This window comes from Petaurus breviceps, unplaced genomic scaffold (assembly GCF_028583685.1).
Source record: "Petaurus breviceps papuanus isolate PSGF00001 unplaced genomic scaffold, PetGlider_PUasm1.0 76, whole genome shotgun sequence".
Lineage (NCBI taxonomy): Eukaryota > Metazoa > Chordata > Mammalia > Diprotodontia > Petauridae > Petaurus > Petaurus breviceps.
The window spans coordinates 516,802-533,454 of record NW_027186473.1 but is presented as its reverse complement, the minus strand read 5'-3'; the positions used below and the strand labels follow the sequence as shown (position 1 = coordinate 533,454).

General features: G+C 38.4%; 1 long non-coding RNA gene across 2 annotated transcripts in view; it reads left to right on the top strand.

The window, feature by feature from the left end:
• Window positions 1-16,259, top strand: part of LOC138174955 (uncharacterized) — a 55,171-nt gene extending 38,912 nt beyond the window's left edge. The window contains exons 5-7 of one of the 2 annotated variants that reach the window (XR_011171836.1): window positions 6,021-6,107; window positions 8,440-8,508; window positions 15,469-16,259. This is a non-coding gene — a long non-coding RNA (uncharacterized lncRNA). Of the gene's footprint in view, window positions 1-6,020; window positions 6,108-8,439; window positions 8,509-10,916; window positions 11,332-15,468 lie in introns of those variants that run through there. The other variant, XR_011171835.1, reaches the window with a different exon arrangement.
• The last annotated feature ends 394 nt before the right edge of the window (window positions 16,260-16,653 follow it).

The following is a 16,653-nucleotide window of genomic DNA, read 5'->3' as shown; positions in this document are numbered from 1 at the left end:
TCATCAACATTATTTTGGTGATTCTATTCTATTGGAACACAGTAGTCTCCAAAGAACCTAAGTTTTTTGTGAACAGGAGGGTAATGAAAATATGCTTCATGGGTTTAAGTAGGTTGCAGCATGTTTCTATTAATGACCCATGCTCAACATCACTAAATAAATGTATGATTAGAAAGGGAGGTGATCTGATCATATAGTGACAGTGAAGAATAAAATATGTAGACTTCCAGGAGCCAAGTGTAATAAGCAATAAATTGCCATAATTCTTCCATCTTCACCTCCAAACAACCATAAAAAACCACCACAAAACAAATCCTTGAACAGCAGAACCAGCAAAAAGATGGGGTGAAACAATCTTTTAGCCCAAGAAACTTGAAAGATCAGCAAGAAAGGTCTGTCTAATTGGGGTAAAAGGGAAACACAGTCCAGGACAGAAAGCATCCTTACAATTAAGCAGCAAAACCAACCTCAGCAAACCAGTGGGAGATTCTGAGCCCCAGTGCGATAGAGCAGGGAAGTGCCAACACCAGAGCCCCCCCCATCAGCCTCAGCATAGGCAAGAGAATGGGCAGATTCTAATTCCAAGAACCACCACATGTTTCACCATAGTCCCAGCCAAACAAGCAGCCAGCAACCAGATAACCCAGGAGTTTCAGTGCAGCCCCAAGAAACACAGAAACACCCCATCAGCCTCAGCACAAGCCAGACACCACCACTAGGACCCTAACTCAGCACCAGACCCCTAAGGCCTCCAGCAGTGCCAGTCACCCTCTCATCCCTACCCCCTCACTGCAGCACCAGACACAAGGATCCCCCACAGGTCTCAGGGCAATATCAATGAAGCACCAGGTAAACAGCCAGAGCCTGCAGCCCCTGGCACAAGAAATGTCCAGTCCACTCTGGAACAGAGTTCAAATTTAAAAGAACAGAAAAAGGCCAAAAATAATGAGTGAAATGACAAAAGAAATCTGAGCATAGAAAGTTATTATGGTGACAGGGAAGATCAAGACACAAACTCAAAGGAGGACAGCAATATCAAAACACCTAAGGGCAAAACCCCAAAGAAACACAGGAAGTGGTCTCAAACCCAGAAAGACCTTATAGAAGATCTCAAAAAGGAGCTTTAAAATCATATAAGAGAGGTAGAAGAAAAATTGGGAAAAGGAATGAGAGTGATGCAAAAGAATTATGAAAAAAGAGTCAACAGTTTGGAAAAAGAAAACAACTGCTTAAAAAGTAGAATTAGGAAGGGCGGAGCCAAGATGGCGGAGTAGAAGCACGACCTTCCCGCGGCTCCGGCTTCCACCTTCCCCAATACATGTAAAACGGGGACTCTAAACAAACTTTGGAGCTGCAGAACCCACACAATGACACAGAGAAGCTAACCTCCTGCCGAGGACAATCAGGCAGTCATGGGTCAATAATAAAATGGCAGGAATCCAGCTCAGCGCTCTGGGAGCTGAGCCCAGCACCATACCGAGGCTTTAGCCCCAGGGCGGGCCTGACCAGCCACCAGCCTGAGGGACTCCAGATCAGCAGCAGCTGCGGCCGTTTCCAGATTTATCAACACATAGATGCGAAGGACAAGGTGAGAGGCCAGTGCAGTCTGGACTTTGGGACCAGTAAGTGGGAGTGCGAGGCTTTTACCCCCGGGGCAAGAAGTGGCTGAGACGACAGCACAGCCAGCCGGTGTCATATGACAGCTTCAGCTCCTGGCCTGCAGAGTATAGGGGGACCAATCACCAGTCTGAGGGGTAATCGCTCTTGCTTTAACCTGCTTGGATCTGGACTGCAGTCTAGGGTGAAGGTTCTGGGGTGTGTGTCCAGCTTGCCAGAGTGTGTGAGACCTCAGAGAGGGGACCCATCTAATACCTCAGGCAGCTGAGAAAATCCCAGCGTTTGGGACAAAAGCTCCCCTGTCTGGTGGCAGAGTCCTACTGTGTAAAAAAGCCCAAAAGTCAAATCATTGAGTGGCAAAATAAGCAGGCAAAAGAAACAAAGCAGACAGAAGATTCCAACATTACACTCCTATTTTGGGGACAAGAAGGAGCAAGACATGGAACAGGAGGAAAACAGTGAAGTCAGAACTCCTGCACCAAAAGCTTCAAAGGAAAATACAAGCTGGCTACAGGCCATAGAGGACCTTAAGAAGCAGATAAGAGAAGTGGAGGAAAAATTGGGAAGAGAAATGAGAACGATGCAAGAAAATTATGAAATGAGAGTCAACAGCCTTACTGAGGAAAATAATACCTTAAAAAACAGACTGACTCAAATGGCAAAGGAGTCTCAAAAAGCCAATGAGGAAAAGAATGCCTTAAAAAGCTGAATTTGTCAGATGGAAAAAGAATCTCAAAAGCTCAATGAGGAGAATCATTGCTTTAGAATTAGATTGGAGCAAATGGAAGCTAATGACTTGAGAAATCAAGATGCTGTTAAACAGATCCAAACAAATGAAAGAATAGAAGGCAATGTGAAATATCTCATGGGAAAAACCACTGACATGGAAAATAGATCCAGAAGAGGTAATTTAAAAATTATTGGACTACCTGAAAGCCATGATCAAAGAAAGAACCTAGAAATCATCCTCCAGGAAGTTCTCAAAGAAAACTGCCCTGATGTTTTAGAACTGGAGGGCAAAATAGAGGTTGAAAGAATCCACCAATCACCTCCTGAAAAAGATCCCAAAAAGAAAACTCCTAGGAATATTATAGTCAGATTCCAGAATACCCAGATTAAGGAGAGAATATTACAAGCAGCCAGGAAGAAACAATTTGAATATTGTGGAAACACAATCAGGATAACCCAGGATCTGGCAGCTTCTACGCTGAGGGATCGAAGGGCTTGGAATGTGATATTCCGGAGGTCAAGGGAGCTGGGATTAAAACCAAGAGTCACCTACCCAGCAAAACTGAGTATCATGTTTCAGGGGAAAATATGGTCATTCAGTGGAATAGAGGACTTTCAAGCATTCTTGATGAAAAAACCAGAGTTGAATAGAAAATTTGACATTCAGATACAAGAAGCAAGAGAAGCATGAGAAGGTAAACAGGGAAAAGAAATCATAAGGAACTTATCAAAGTTGAACTATTAACATTCCTACATGGAAAAACAGTAATTGTAACTTATGAAACTTTTCTCAGTAGTTGAAGGGATTAGAAATATATACATATATGTCTATATATGAGGGTATATGGGCATATGAATACATATGTGAATGTATGTATATATGTTTACAGGTATACATAGATAGAGGGCACAGGACCAATTTAACAGGAAGGGATGATACTTAAAAGGTGAAATTAAGAGGTGAAGGGAATATAATGAGAGGAGATGGGGAGAGACAGATTGGGGTAAACTATCTCCTACAGAAGAGGCAAGGGAAAATGGTTACAATGGAGGGGAAGAATAGGAAGGCAAAATAGAATGGGTCAACCTTATTCCCATTGAATCTGGCTTGAGGAGGGAGTGAAATACACACTAAATAGGGTATCACACCCTCCAGGAGAATAGGGGGGGAAGGGAATGAGAGGGGGAATGATGGAAGAGAGGGCAGGCTGGGGGAGAGGGAAGTTGGAAGCACCTACTTTTGAAAACGGACAGGATCAGGGTGGAGAGTGGAGCGGGTGGGAGGTGGGATGGGAGGGAGGGAAGTGTAGTCAGTCTTTTACAATATATCTACTATGTTGTTGTTTTGCATTAGCCACACATGTTCAACCTATACTGAACTTCTTGTCTTCACAGTGGGGGTGGGCGACGGCAAAGGAAGGGAATGTATCTGGAATTGAAAGTTTTAAAATCAAATATTCAAATATATATATGTACATATATATGTGTGTGTTTGTGTGTATATATATATATATATATACTATTATTAATACCATCTTACATGTAATTGGGAAATAAGATATACAGGCACTGAGGCATAGAGATCCATTGGAAAAGTCGAAAGGGTTATGGGAGAAAATATGGGACAGAGCAGATTGGAGGAGGGGATATCCTGTGGGACTGCTATTTTGGGGTGGTGGGTCGGGGAAAAGTAGGGAGAAAATTTGTAACCCAAAATCTGGCAGAAATGAATGATGTAAATAAGAAGTTAATAAAGCATTAAAAAATAAAAAAAATTAGGAATGGCATCTCTAAAGCAGAAAAAGTAAAGAACTTTGGCTTTATGTCTAAATTTTTTATTGTTCAGAAGAAGGGCTATAAACTATTACCCACAAATGAAAATGCTGGGAACTTATTTTAGAGCAGCTCACCAGTTTTTGAAAAGGTCCAAGTCTATTAACTTGGTATTTGTCTGCTCTTAGATGTCATTACAAGGGACCTTAGTAAAAATTTTGCAATAGCTTCACTTTGAAGTGAACTTTACTGAGAACTGTAGTTCAGCTTCTACTTAGAGAATCATTGATCATGAGTACTGCAGTCTAGATCCATAATATACCATTTCATTTTTTTCAATGTTTCCTTGTTGGGTGAAGTAATGAGCAAATAAGGTATTAGGAATGACATTCAAAATGGCCAACAAACTTGGATAGGAAACCAGATGCAGTTCAGAAGGAATAAGTCCTTTGGAATAAATATAAGGAGGGAAAAAATTAAAAGTCTTTCATTACCTAAAAAATAAAAAAAAAATAAAAAGTAGAATTAGGCAAATAGAAAAGGAGATACAAAAATCCACTGAAGAAAACAATTCCTTAAAAAGTACAATTGGTCAAATGGAAAAGAAAGTACCAAAGCTAACTGAAGAAAACAACTCCTTAAAAGTTAGAATTGGGCATGCGGAAGCTAATGACTGTGAGACATCAGGAATCCATCAAACAAATTCAAAAGAAGAAAAAAATAGAAGAAAATGTAAAATATCTCATCAGAAAAACAACTGACTTGGAAAATAGTTCCATGAGAGACAATGTCAGAATCATTGGACTACCTGCTGGTCATAAATAAAAGGAGAATCTGGACAGCAATTTTCAAAAATTATCAAGGATAACTGCCCTGATATTCTGGAACCAGAGGACAAAATAGTCATTGAAAGGATCCACCAATCACCTCAGGAAAGAGATTCCACAATAAAAACTCCAGGGAACATTACAGCCAAATTACAGAGCTATCAGGTCAAGGAAAAAATACTGAAGTTTTCAGAAAGAAGAAATTCAAATATCAGGGAGCCATAATCAGGATTACACAAGACTTAGCAGCTGCAACATTAAAGGATCAGAGGTCATGGATCATGATATTCCAGAGGCAAAATGGTTAGGACTACGACCACGAATCACCTACCCAGCAAAATTAAATATCACACTTCAAGGGGGAAAAAAATGGTCAATTAATGAAATAGAAGGATTTCAAACTTTCATAAGGAGAGGACCAGAATTGAACAAAAAATTTGATCTCCAAAATCAAGTTCCAGGAAATGCCTAAAAAGGAAAAAAGGAGAAGATAACATAAGGGATTCAATGGAATTGAACTGTTTACATTCCTAGATGAGAAGACAATACTTGTAATTCTTAAAAATTGTACTGTTAATAGTACAGCTAGGAGGAATATACATAAACAGCAGGTACAGGTATAAGGTGAATTTGAGGAAATGATATAAAAATAATTAAAGGATGAGAAAGAAGAATACACTGGGTAAAGAAAGAAAGGAGAGATATAATGAATGAATTATTTCACATGAAGAGGCATTAAAAACCTATTACAGTGGAGGGAAAGATGGGAGGGTGGGTGATGGGCATCACTTGAACCTTACTCTCATTAGTATTGGTTCAAAGAGGAAACAATACACACAATCAGTTGAATATAGAAATCTTACCCAACAGGAAAGTATGAAGGGAGAAGATTAAGTAAAGGGGTGGTGGAGAATGACAGAAGAGAGGGCAGACAAGGGGAGGTAGTAGACAGAAGCAAAACACTGTTAAGGAGGGAAAAGGTGAAAAGAGGGAGGACAAACAGGATGAAAAATGCAATAGAGGGAAGTACACAGTAATCTTAACTATGAATGTGATGATTCTCCCATAAAACAGAAGCAGCAAAGTGGATCAAAAATCAGAATCATACAATTTGTTGTTTACAAGAAACACATGTGAAGCAGAGAGACACACAGAATAAAGGTAAGGGGTTGGAGCAGAATCTATTATGCTTCAGCTGAAGTAAAAAAAAAAAAGCAGGGGGAGCAATCCTCATATTAGATAAAGCAACAGCATTATCTTTCCTTGGGAATTGACCCTTTTTCTGCATTTACTAGTTTCCATTGAAAGTATCACCTTCTTTCTCATTTACCATGTTGTCAGTCTCTCCCTTAGCCTTGACTTCTCACTCATTTGAAACTGCTCTCTTGAAAATTGCCAATGATCTTTTAATTGTGAAATCTGGTGGCCTGTTCTCAATCCTCATCTTTCAGGACCTCTTTTGCAACATTTGACACATCAATAACTCTCTTCTCTTGGATACTCTCTTCTCTCTCTGCATTGCTACCTTGTGTTTAACTATTTTATATTTGTATTTATTAGCTTTATATTCAAGACATATGTATATTGATATGTACTTGTTATCTCTCACATTAGAATGTGAGGTCCTTCAGAATAGATATTGTTTCATTCTTTATACTATATCCATAGTGAATGGCACAGTGTCTGGTACATAGTGAGTATTTATACATTGTTGGTTGGTTGGATAATAATAATTATTATTATAACAATAGCTAGCATTTATATGGTGCTTTAAAGTTTACAAAGAGCTTTAAAAACTATTATCTCATTATACCAACCCTAGGAGGTAGGTACTATTTATTTCTATCCCCATTTTGCAGATGATGAAATTGAAACAAAAAAGTTAAGTGACTTGCCCAGGGTCACATAGCTGCTAGGTATCTGAGGTGAGATTACTCTCATATCTATGCACTTGAAAAAAGCTTGGAACAAGACTTTTTAAAGTGTTTTCTAAAAGTATTTAATATTCTTCCAAATAAAGTGTTACAGTGGGTTTTCAGCCTAGCCGTTAAAAATGCAAAACTTCAATATCTTCTGATTTGCAAGAATAATTCATTGATATCAAAGAATATAGAAATTTACTAGCTGAATTTCAACAAAAAATCCTTTGCATAATTATTGGTCAGTATTGCTCAGTTAATGATGCAATGTTTCTGTTTTGATCTATATATCTTTGTGAGCTTGCAAATGCACTCTCTCTCTTTCCTTTTTAACTACATTAGCTATTAAAATCAAGGGGCAAGTGGCGGCCAGGTAGCACATTGAGTAAGAGCACCGGCTCCAGTGTCAGGATGACCTGGGGAACGAATCCGGGCTCAGACACTTAACACCCACCCAGAAACACCTGGCCGTGTAACCTTGAGCAAGTTACTTAACCCCAATTGCTTAGGGATGGCCAGGTGGCTCAGCGAGTAAGAGCACCGGCTCCAGTGTTGGGATGACCTGGGGATCAAATCTGGTCTCAGATACTTAGCACCACACCCAGAAATAACTGGCTGTGTAACCGTGAGCAAGTTACTTAACCCCAATTGCTTAAAAAAAAAAATCAAGTGGCAAAATGAACCAAACTTAGAAACAGACTTGTTGATAAAGTATTATTTTAAAACATTGCTTTACTATTAGCCTATATGTTATATAATTTTATAATGTACATAAATATTAGTATAACGTTACATTTATGGTACTTATAAATAAGTAAATTTACATATAGTGAGAGAATATGCACAATTTTTTTTTCTTGATAGGGAAACATGATCAAAAATGTTTGAAACCACTCTTGTATATAACTAAGGAGTGACTTCTTTGTTTTTGGTTCTAACTAGGTAATGATACTGAGAATTCAGATTTCCATCAACCAAATGATAACTTTTCTATAAAAAACAAACAAACAAACAACCCTTTTTTATGGTATTCTAAAGTAAGTGTTCAAGTTAGACAAAATATTGGGTTTTGTTTTTTTTTTTTGCCTTTTGGACGGCAATTGGGTTAAGTACTTGCCCAAGGTTACACAGCCGGTTCTTCTGTGTGGGTGTTAAGTGTCTGAGGCCAGAACCGAACTCAGGTCCTCCTGACTCTGGGGCCAGTGCTTTACTCACTGCACCACCCAGCTGCCCGTAAAATATTGCTTTCATATAAAAAGGCCTAACTTAAGTCTGAGCCAGTTTTTTATGAAGTTCTATTTCCATATATAAATAATATTCACTATGGAAGTAGTCTTTATAGATAGGCTCTTAATTTTGTGAATTTGTATCCTGTTTTACTATAGTGGATACAATACTCTCTTTGTCTACCCAGGTAGCACTGTGTCCTTGAAAGCTAGGAAAATGCTTACATGTTCTTTGCAGCATTACACACAAGTACTCATGTATAAATGTCACTCTGCTGTCAGTGCTAGTTATACTGACTATTGCATAAAATGGTGGTACATCGTACTTTCACATTTCTTTTTAACCAGGAACTAGGATTTCTACTTTTTGTCACTGGCATTGTATAGTACCCTGATTTCAAATAAGGACAATAAATGGTAAGTATTTTCCTTATTAACCAGTAGAAGTTTGTTTTGTGCTTATTTTGCTGAAGGTATTACTCTCTATGGCTTAACACTTAAAAGCCACTGATTTTAACTTCAGGAAAGGCAACTTCAGTGAGAATAATCACCCAATTAATGTTGTTATTATTGTTACTATTAATCTCCTTTAACCTCAGTACCTGATGTAAATTATATTAAATTAAATAATATCATGCATTATTAAGTACTTTATATTAATAAGAGTTGGAACATTTCTGTTTCAATTTTCTATTAGCCTGCTACTTGGGAAGTAACCTATTTTTACATCCAAGAAAAATGTTTAAAATATATAGACTCATTTCTGAAAGTGATCCAAAGCCAAATCTTGTTGAAAAGTTTTATATTTATGTACCCTCATTAGTTCTGGAGTCTTGAGCAATTTTAGGGTGGGATCTATACCCTGATAAGTGATCTTTGAATCATCTTTCTACCTTGAGGGAGAGTGAGATTTAAACTATCCAGTGCAATGATAGCCTCTCTTACTTTTAGAGATCCCTAGGGAAGTCACAATCTTTAAAAATCTCTTAGTTAAAATATTCACATCTCTTACTCTTCAGAAGTTACTCCTTAGGGCACTGAGAACACAGACTTACTAAAATGCTATTGGTGGAGTTGTGAATTGGTCTCAACACTGATCCAACCCTTCTGTAAAACAGTTGGAATTATGTATGTCAAGTCACTATACTCTCTATACCCTTTAACCCAGAAATCCTACTTGTGTACATATATCCTAAGAGATTAGCCCGATTTCAATCAAGCTAACACTTACTAAGTATTTATTATGTGTCAGGCACCGTGCTAAATTCTAGACATACAAAACAAAAATCAAACAGTCCCTGCCCTTCAGCAACTCACATTCTAATGGGGGAGACAACATATCTCTATATAAATATATACAAAATTAATGCAAGGTAGTTTTAGAAGGACGTACACTAGAACCCTTGGGGACGTGAGAGCATGGAACACCAGACAGGTTTCCTTTAAAAGGTGGAAACTGAGCTGAGTCTTGAAAAGTATCAGTTTTCAAGAGATGGAGGTAAGGAGGGGCACATTCCAGGCATGAGGAATAATCAGCGCAAAAACAGAGATAGAAAATAGAGTGCCAGAGACAGACAGAAACAGAGACAAAGACAGACAGAGAGAAACAGAGACAGAGACAGACAGACAGATGGGAACAGAGAGAGAGGGAGATAGAGAGAACCCAGACAATTCATCTGGGCTATATGTAGAGAGTTGGTTAGGAAATAACATGGTATTTTATGTCATATATTTTATATATGTGATATATACATAATACATTTTAACCTCCTTGCAACCAGCTTTTACTTGCTTTTACCTTCTTGTGAATTGCTTTTTTACTGCATTGAATACTGCTTTTAGCCCTGGTAATATTTAAGTATATTTTTATTAAATGGTTGCTGGATCCTTTGCAGCAGCTATAGCACCCTAACCCAGGTGGGGATATAACAGGGGTCTGCAGATATCCCAGCTATGAGCCAGATGTTAAATTTTCAGTGTAATAATTTGCACCTCAGAAATTCATAAACCCTGCAAATCAGGGCTGGATTAATTCTTTTGTTTATTTTCTAGACATAAGAAAGTGATGGAGAAAATGTTAATAATGTAGATTAAACTTAAAAGTGGGTCATGCATACATTTTTCCCCTGGAGAGCTGGTTGTTAAATATTTACCAGCACATCACTGGAAATATATACCATGTTTCCCCAATAATAAGACACTGTCTTATTATTTTTTTTGGACAGAAAAACACCAGAGGGCTTATTTTCAGGGGAGGGCTTATTTTAATGAACATTGACAGCAATTTTAATAAACAGGTAAATGTGAACAAAAAAATGTACCTTTATTCAATAAACAAATCACTGGGGAAGAACAGGATGACGTGCTCACTGCTGCAGCTCTGATTGGATGCAGCTCGGAGCGCGGCATGCATTTCACGGGGGGGCGGTGCATACAGAGGGTATCGTAATGTAGCGTGTAGCGCAGGGGATCACCTTCACTACAGTAGCAATCTCAATAGGGCTTATTTTCGGGGGAGGGCTTATTTTAGAGGAATCTTACACAGTAAAGGGAGGGCTTATTTTGGGATAGGTCTTATTATCGGGGAAACACAGTATGTATATGTGTGCATATGCATATTAATATCTGTCTATATATACATATGTGTATATACCAAAGAATTCATGGTAGCACTTTTTGTAGCAGCAAAAAACTAGAAATAAGTGAATGCCTATTCATTGGGGAATAACTAAAAAAATAATAGTAAATCAATGAAATACTGTATCTATTACCATGAAAGAAACAACAAATAGAAGCAATCAAAAATCTAAAACTACTTTCAATAGTCTCTTCTACAGAGAATATTGAATACTGTACTGAATCTTTAAGAGGGAAGAGAATCATGGGAAGATGTGATTTAACATTCATCCAAGAGGAGTCTATGAAGAGACTGACAGTTAAACTCTCATGACTAAAGAGAAACTGAGAAGGAATGAGAAAACTTCTTTCTCGAGAGACTGAGCAGTTTTTAACTGTCAAGGAGAAAAAGCCTGAAGAGATATTTCCTGAAAGAACTGAGTTTAATTTTTATCCTGCAAAGAAATATTGTGAAGAGAATTCTTGAAATGAGACTTTAAATAGAAACTTAAGGAAGCTAAATTGTTAGGAGTGGAGAGGTTAGACCTGGAGAGGTCACTTAATCTCTCTAAGCATCTGTTTCCTTATCTGTAAAATGAGGATAATAAAAGGACCTAACTCAAAGGGTTTTTGTGAGGATGAAATTATTTACTGTAAAATTGTAAAGTGTTTTGCAAATATTAAATTATTTTTTATTAATTATTATTATTAATGTTTCTAATTTGGAAATATTGATGAGCTAGTTAAATAGCTTAAAAAGTCTTTGTATTAGAATTGGAAATTGAGGGGATACCCACCACTGGGGAATGGCTGAATAAGTTGTGGTATATGATAGTAATGGAATTTTACTGTGCTATAAGAAATGATAAGACATTTCAGAAAAACCTGGAAAGACTTACATGAACTGATACAAAATGAAGTGAGCAGAACTACGAGAACAGTGTACACAATAATAGTAATATTATATGAAAATCATCTGTGAATGACTTAGCTATTTTCAGCAATACAATGATCCGAGACAATTCTAAAGGACTTATGATACAAAATGCTAGCCACCTCCAGAGAAAAAAAAACTGAGTCTGAATGCATATTGAAGCATACACTTTATTTTTTTCATGTTTTTCCCCCCTTTGGGTCTGTATCTACTTTTATAACATGACTAATATGGAAATATATCTTAGATGATTGCATATGTATCATCTATATCAAATTTTTTAGCATTTTGGGGAGGGGGGAGGTGATAGAAGGAAGGAGAAAATCTGAAACAAAGTTTTTTTAATGTTAAAAAATTATTTACATATAATTGGGAAAATTAATTTTTAAATATTTTAATATTTAAAATATAAAAAGTAAAAATAAAATGTAAAAAAATATTTCTTCATATAGTTCATTGAAACAACTAGGTGACAATACATAGAACACTGATCCTGGGGTCAGGAAGATCTAAGTTTGAATCCTACCACAAACACTCATTAGCTTTGTGACTCTGGAGAGGTCACTTAATCTCTCTAAGTATCAGTTTCCTCATCTGTAAAATGAGGATAATAAAAGGACCTAACTCAAGGGGTTGTTGTGAGGATGAAATTATTTACTGTAAAATTGTAAAATGTTTTGCAAATCTTAAAGTACTATGTAAATGTTAGCTAAACATATGTAAAACTAGTAACTATATAGTTAATAAGTTTGATGTTTAATTTTGCAAAACCAAGGAATTTGATAGATAAAGTTGAGTAAAAGTTTATGGAAGGGTAAGCTAGGTAGCACAGTGAATAGAGCACAGGCTCTGGAGTCAGAAAGACCTGAGTTCAAATCCAGCCTCAGACACTTACTAGCTATATGACCTTAGGCAAGTCACTTAACCCCAAATGCCCTGCCTTCCCCCCTCCAAAAACAAACAAAAAAAAGCTTATGGAAAAAGACTTTTCTCTGGTATGTTTAATATTTAATAAACTGAAATTGGAGGTGGGGCAGCTTGGTGGCACAGTGTATACAGTGCTGGACCTGGAGTCAGAAACACTCATTTTCATAAGTTCAAATCTGACCTCAGACACTAGCTGTATGACCCTGGGCAAGTCACTTAACCTTGTTTGCCTCATTTTTTTGGAGGGCAGGGCAATTGGGGTTAAGTGACTTGCCCAAGGTCACATGGCTAGTAAGTGTTAAGTGTCTGAGGCAAATTTGAACTCAGGTCCTCCTGACCCCAGGGCAGGTGCTCTATTCACTGAGCCACCTAGCCACCCCCTTGCCTCATTTTCTTCATCTATAAAATGAGTGGGAGAAGAAAATGGCAAGCCACTGTAATATCTTTCCCAAGAAAACTTCAAGGGGGCAGCTAGGTGGCCCAGTGAATAGAGCACTGGCCCTGGAGTCAGGAGAACCTGAGTTCAAATCCAGCCTCAGACACTTAACACAAAAACTAGCTATGTGACCTTGGGCAAGTCACTTAACCCCAATTGCCCCTCCAAAAAAAAAGCAAAAAAAAAAAAGAAAGAAAGAAAATTCCAAATGGGGTCATGAAGAATAGGACTGAAACAGCAACTGAAAAGTGACTGAACACACAAACTGAGGTGGGAGCTCAGAGCTAATTGACTAATGAGAGATTGTACATTTTTATTAATTTATGAGAGAAACATCAAACCATACAAACGGATTGCTTTAGAAGCACAGATAAGAAAGGAAAAAGAGCCAGCAGCAGTTAAAGAGTGGATTAACCCTACTGTAATGTTAATGGGATTTAAGATCTTCTTGCCCATTAATAGGCCTCATTAATGGAGCCCATTAAGGGAAGCTTGCTTATGGGAGGCTTGCTTGTAGGAAGGCTTTCACACCTTTTGCTAATTTATAATTAGGAACTGAGTAAGGAGGGTTGTAATGCTTTCTGACTCTGAGAAGTGTGTATATATTCTCAGTTGGTATTTTACTTTGGGGGCTCACTTAACAAGAAGGATTTTCTGATTCCCTGGTCAAGAATCTGAGTGCCCATATGTTCAAAGCTCCCTAACCACTCAGATGTAAAGGCTCTCTCCATCCAGCGATGTATGTAAAGTATATAGTTGATTCAGGCAGTCAGAGCCCTGTCTGTTGGTCTTTATATTTCTGCTTGCATTTTCTCTGTATTTTCTCTGAAGTTCAGGGTTTTTTTCCCTGAACTAATGAATGTAATTTAAAAAGAATGTTGACCCCTTACACTGCTATCTTTCCTAGTAAAGCAGATCTAAGGACCTGTGCTAGCAGCCACCCTGGGTATGCCAATGTGGTTGCTGCTACACCTACCCCAAGTGCAAAAGGAACATGGAAAAAACTAGAACTGATGCAGAGTAAAGAAAAAAGAGCCAGAAGAATAATGTACACAATCACTGTAATAATGTAAAGGAAATCCACAATAAGAGGCAGTGGACTCAAACAAAATGCAGCGATCAGTATAGGTTATAGGAAACAGATGCTGTTTCTCATAAACATCCCTCCTCTAGACAGGGGGGGAAGTGGTTCTACATCTATTCCAAATGTCACATACACTGCACTGATGGACAGACATGGTTGCTGTTTCAGCTGGTTTTGTTTCACTGCCTTTCTTTGTTATAAGAGAGGGTTAAAGGAAAGGTTGATAACGGGGTTCCCACTTCCTGTACAAGCCCTTAAGATACCAAATGCAAATAGAGAACGAACCAGTCTTTCTGAAAACTCAGAAGAAACAGGGAACCCCCAGATGTCCATGAACAGATATAGGAAGAGATGAAATACTCAAATTTCCCATCAATTATTCAACCTGCTCCCAGAAGGGACCTGAACTTGAGGTTACTGTCAGGACAACCCTTTGATATTCTGATGAATCCTTCTTTCCCACCCAGTCCTACACAGTTCCCCTAAGACTTGTGATACCACTCTCTACTTTGAGGTACACATACTCTGAAGGCTGCTGAATCTCCTTTTTGTCAGACCTGCACTGTACAAGTACTTAAACCCAATCACTTGTTCCTGGATGACATGATTTGATCTCTTCAGTTCCGAATTGCCAATCTTCCTTCTATAAGAAAACTACTGTTAAGGAAATATTATATCTTTAGAATGCTACTGCTTGAAATCTCAACCTTAGGAACTCTCCAATCAAGGATATTACTACCCAGAGGATCTTTCTTCCTTGGCTGTACCAGATTCCAGGATCAGACTGCTTAAGGAATTCAAAATCCCCTCTCCTCCGCATAGAAGTTTGGGGTTCACAAACATTGTCCTTGAACTATCCTTTCAGACTAAGTAAACAAACATGTCTGACACTATTTGTAAATTCCCTGAATGCTACCATCTTGTGAGCTGGGAAAGTCACCCCACAGAATCACTTTGAATGATAGTGAGCATTTATGTGGCACTTTAAAATTTGTAGGACACTTTACATATAATATTTCATTTGATCCGCACAACAATTTTATGAGATAATTGTTATATTATTATTATTCCCATTGATGGGAATTATTGATGAGATTATTGAGACTTAGAGGGTTTAAATGACCTACCCTTTGTCACATAGTTAGCAAATGTCTGAGGCAAGATTCAAACTCAGGTGTTCCTGACTCCAAATTCATTACTTTATCCATTATACTAAGCTGTCTCCCTTAAGCTACAAGCAAACACGTCTGCTAGTGCTATGTAGTTCTGCCCCAAGTTTTCATTACCTTCTCTAGGGAAAGGAGAAGGGGTATATAGGGAGAGTTTTTTCCTCCCCTTAAAGCAGATCTATTGTATTATATGCTGGTCTGTCTCTTGAAGGAACCAACGGAGTCTGGAAAAGGAATGTGAAACTGACCTGTCTAGCTAGAGGACCAGATCCTCTGGCAGGAGTCTGCATCCCTGAGCTGCAGTCAATCAATCATCTGTCCTCCTCTCCGTCCATGGGCATGCCTGTACTTCCATGGTGGGTAGGGGAGATGGGGCATGCTTCAGAAACTTCCGAACGAAAGTCCACACCCTCTGGTCTCATCCATTTTCTAGAGGTGATAACTGTGCTAGACTTGGAAGAAACAGGAGGTATAGAATATTTTGGTCAAATGTGCTCCAGGAAGGTCCAGTTGGATGAAGTCAGCACTGGCCTCTTTGCTGTTCACCAACAAGAAGCAACATGTGTCAGCTCCAGGCATTTTCTCCAACTGTCCTCCAGGCCTGGAATGCTCTCCCTCCCCCCACTCCACCCACTGACCTCTTTATTAGCCTTTAAATCGACACTAAAATCTTTTCTTTTACTGGAAGCCTTCCCTCTGCTAATTATTTCCTGCTTGTCCTGTTTATAGCTTGTTTTTACATATTTGCTTGCTAGATTGAGGACAGGAAATGTCTTTTGTCTCTTTTCAAATCCCCAGCCCTCAGCACAGTGCCTGGCACACAGAGGACAACTGAATAAATATGGCTGATTAATAATTGTGTATAATTAATAAAACTGACTGATTGACCGTAAGGAACTCTGCCAACTGTAGTACTCTAGGACTACATTTGTAATAAGGCTTTTGCTTTTCTTTGTAACCCCAGGGCATAGTGCTTGCCACATAATAAACGCTTAATAAATATGTATTGACTGACTTATTGGCTAGACTGATCTTGAGAAACCCCCATGGATTTACCCTTAAGCAGACCTGAACTTCTTAGGGCCTTCTAAAAACAAGACTAGACCTACCAGCGAGGTTCCTGAATGACCTTTCTCCTCTCTTTCCACATCATTTCAGTCTTCTACCCTTAGAGTCTCTGGGACAAGTCAGACTTTCAAGGGGAGAGTCCCATCTAGCCATCCACACTAGCTATATTAATGTCTGCTCCATTTTTCCCCACCTGGAACTGCACCCTATGCTGTACCTCTTAAAGATCATTTTCCCAAAATGCTCATCCCTGGGGACAGTACCACTTTTAGACCCCAAAAAGCTAGCCCTTTCTCTAAGCCCCCCACCTGAGGATCATAGGCACAAA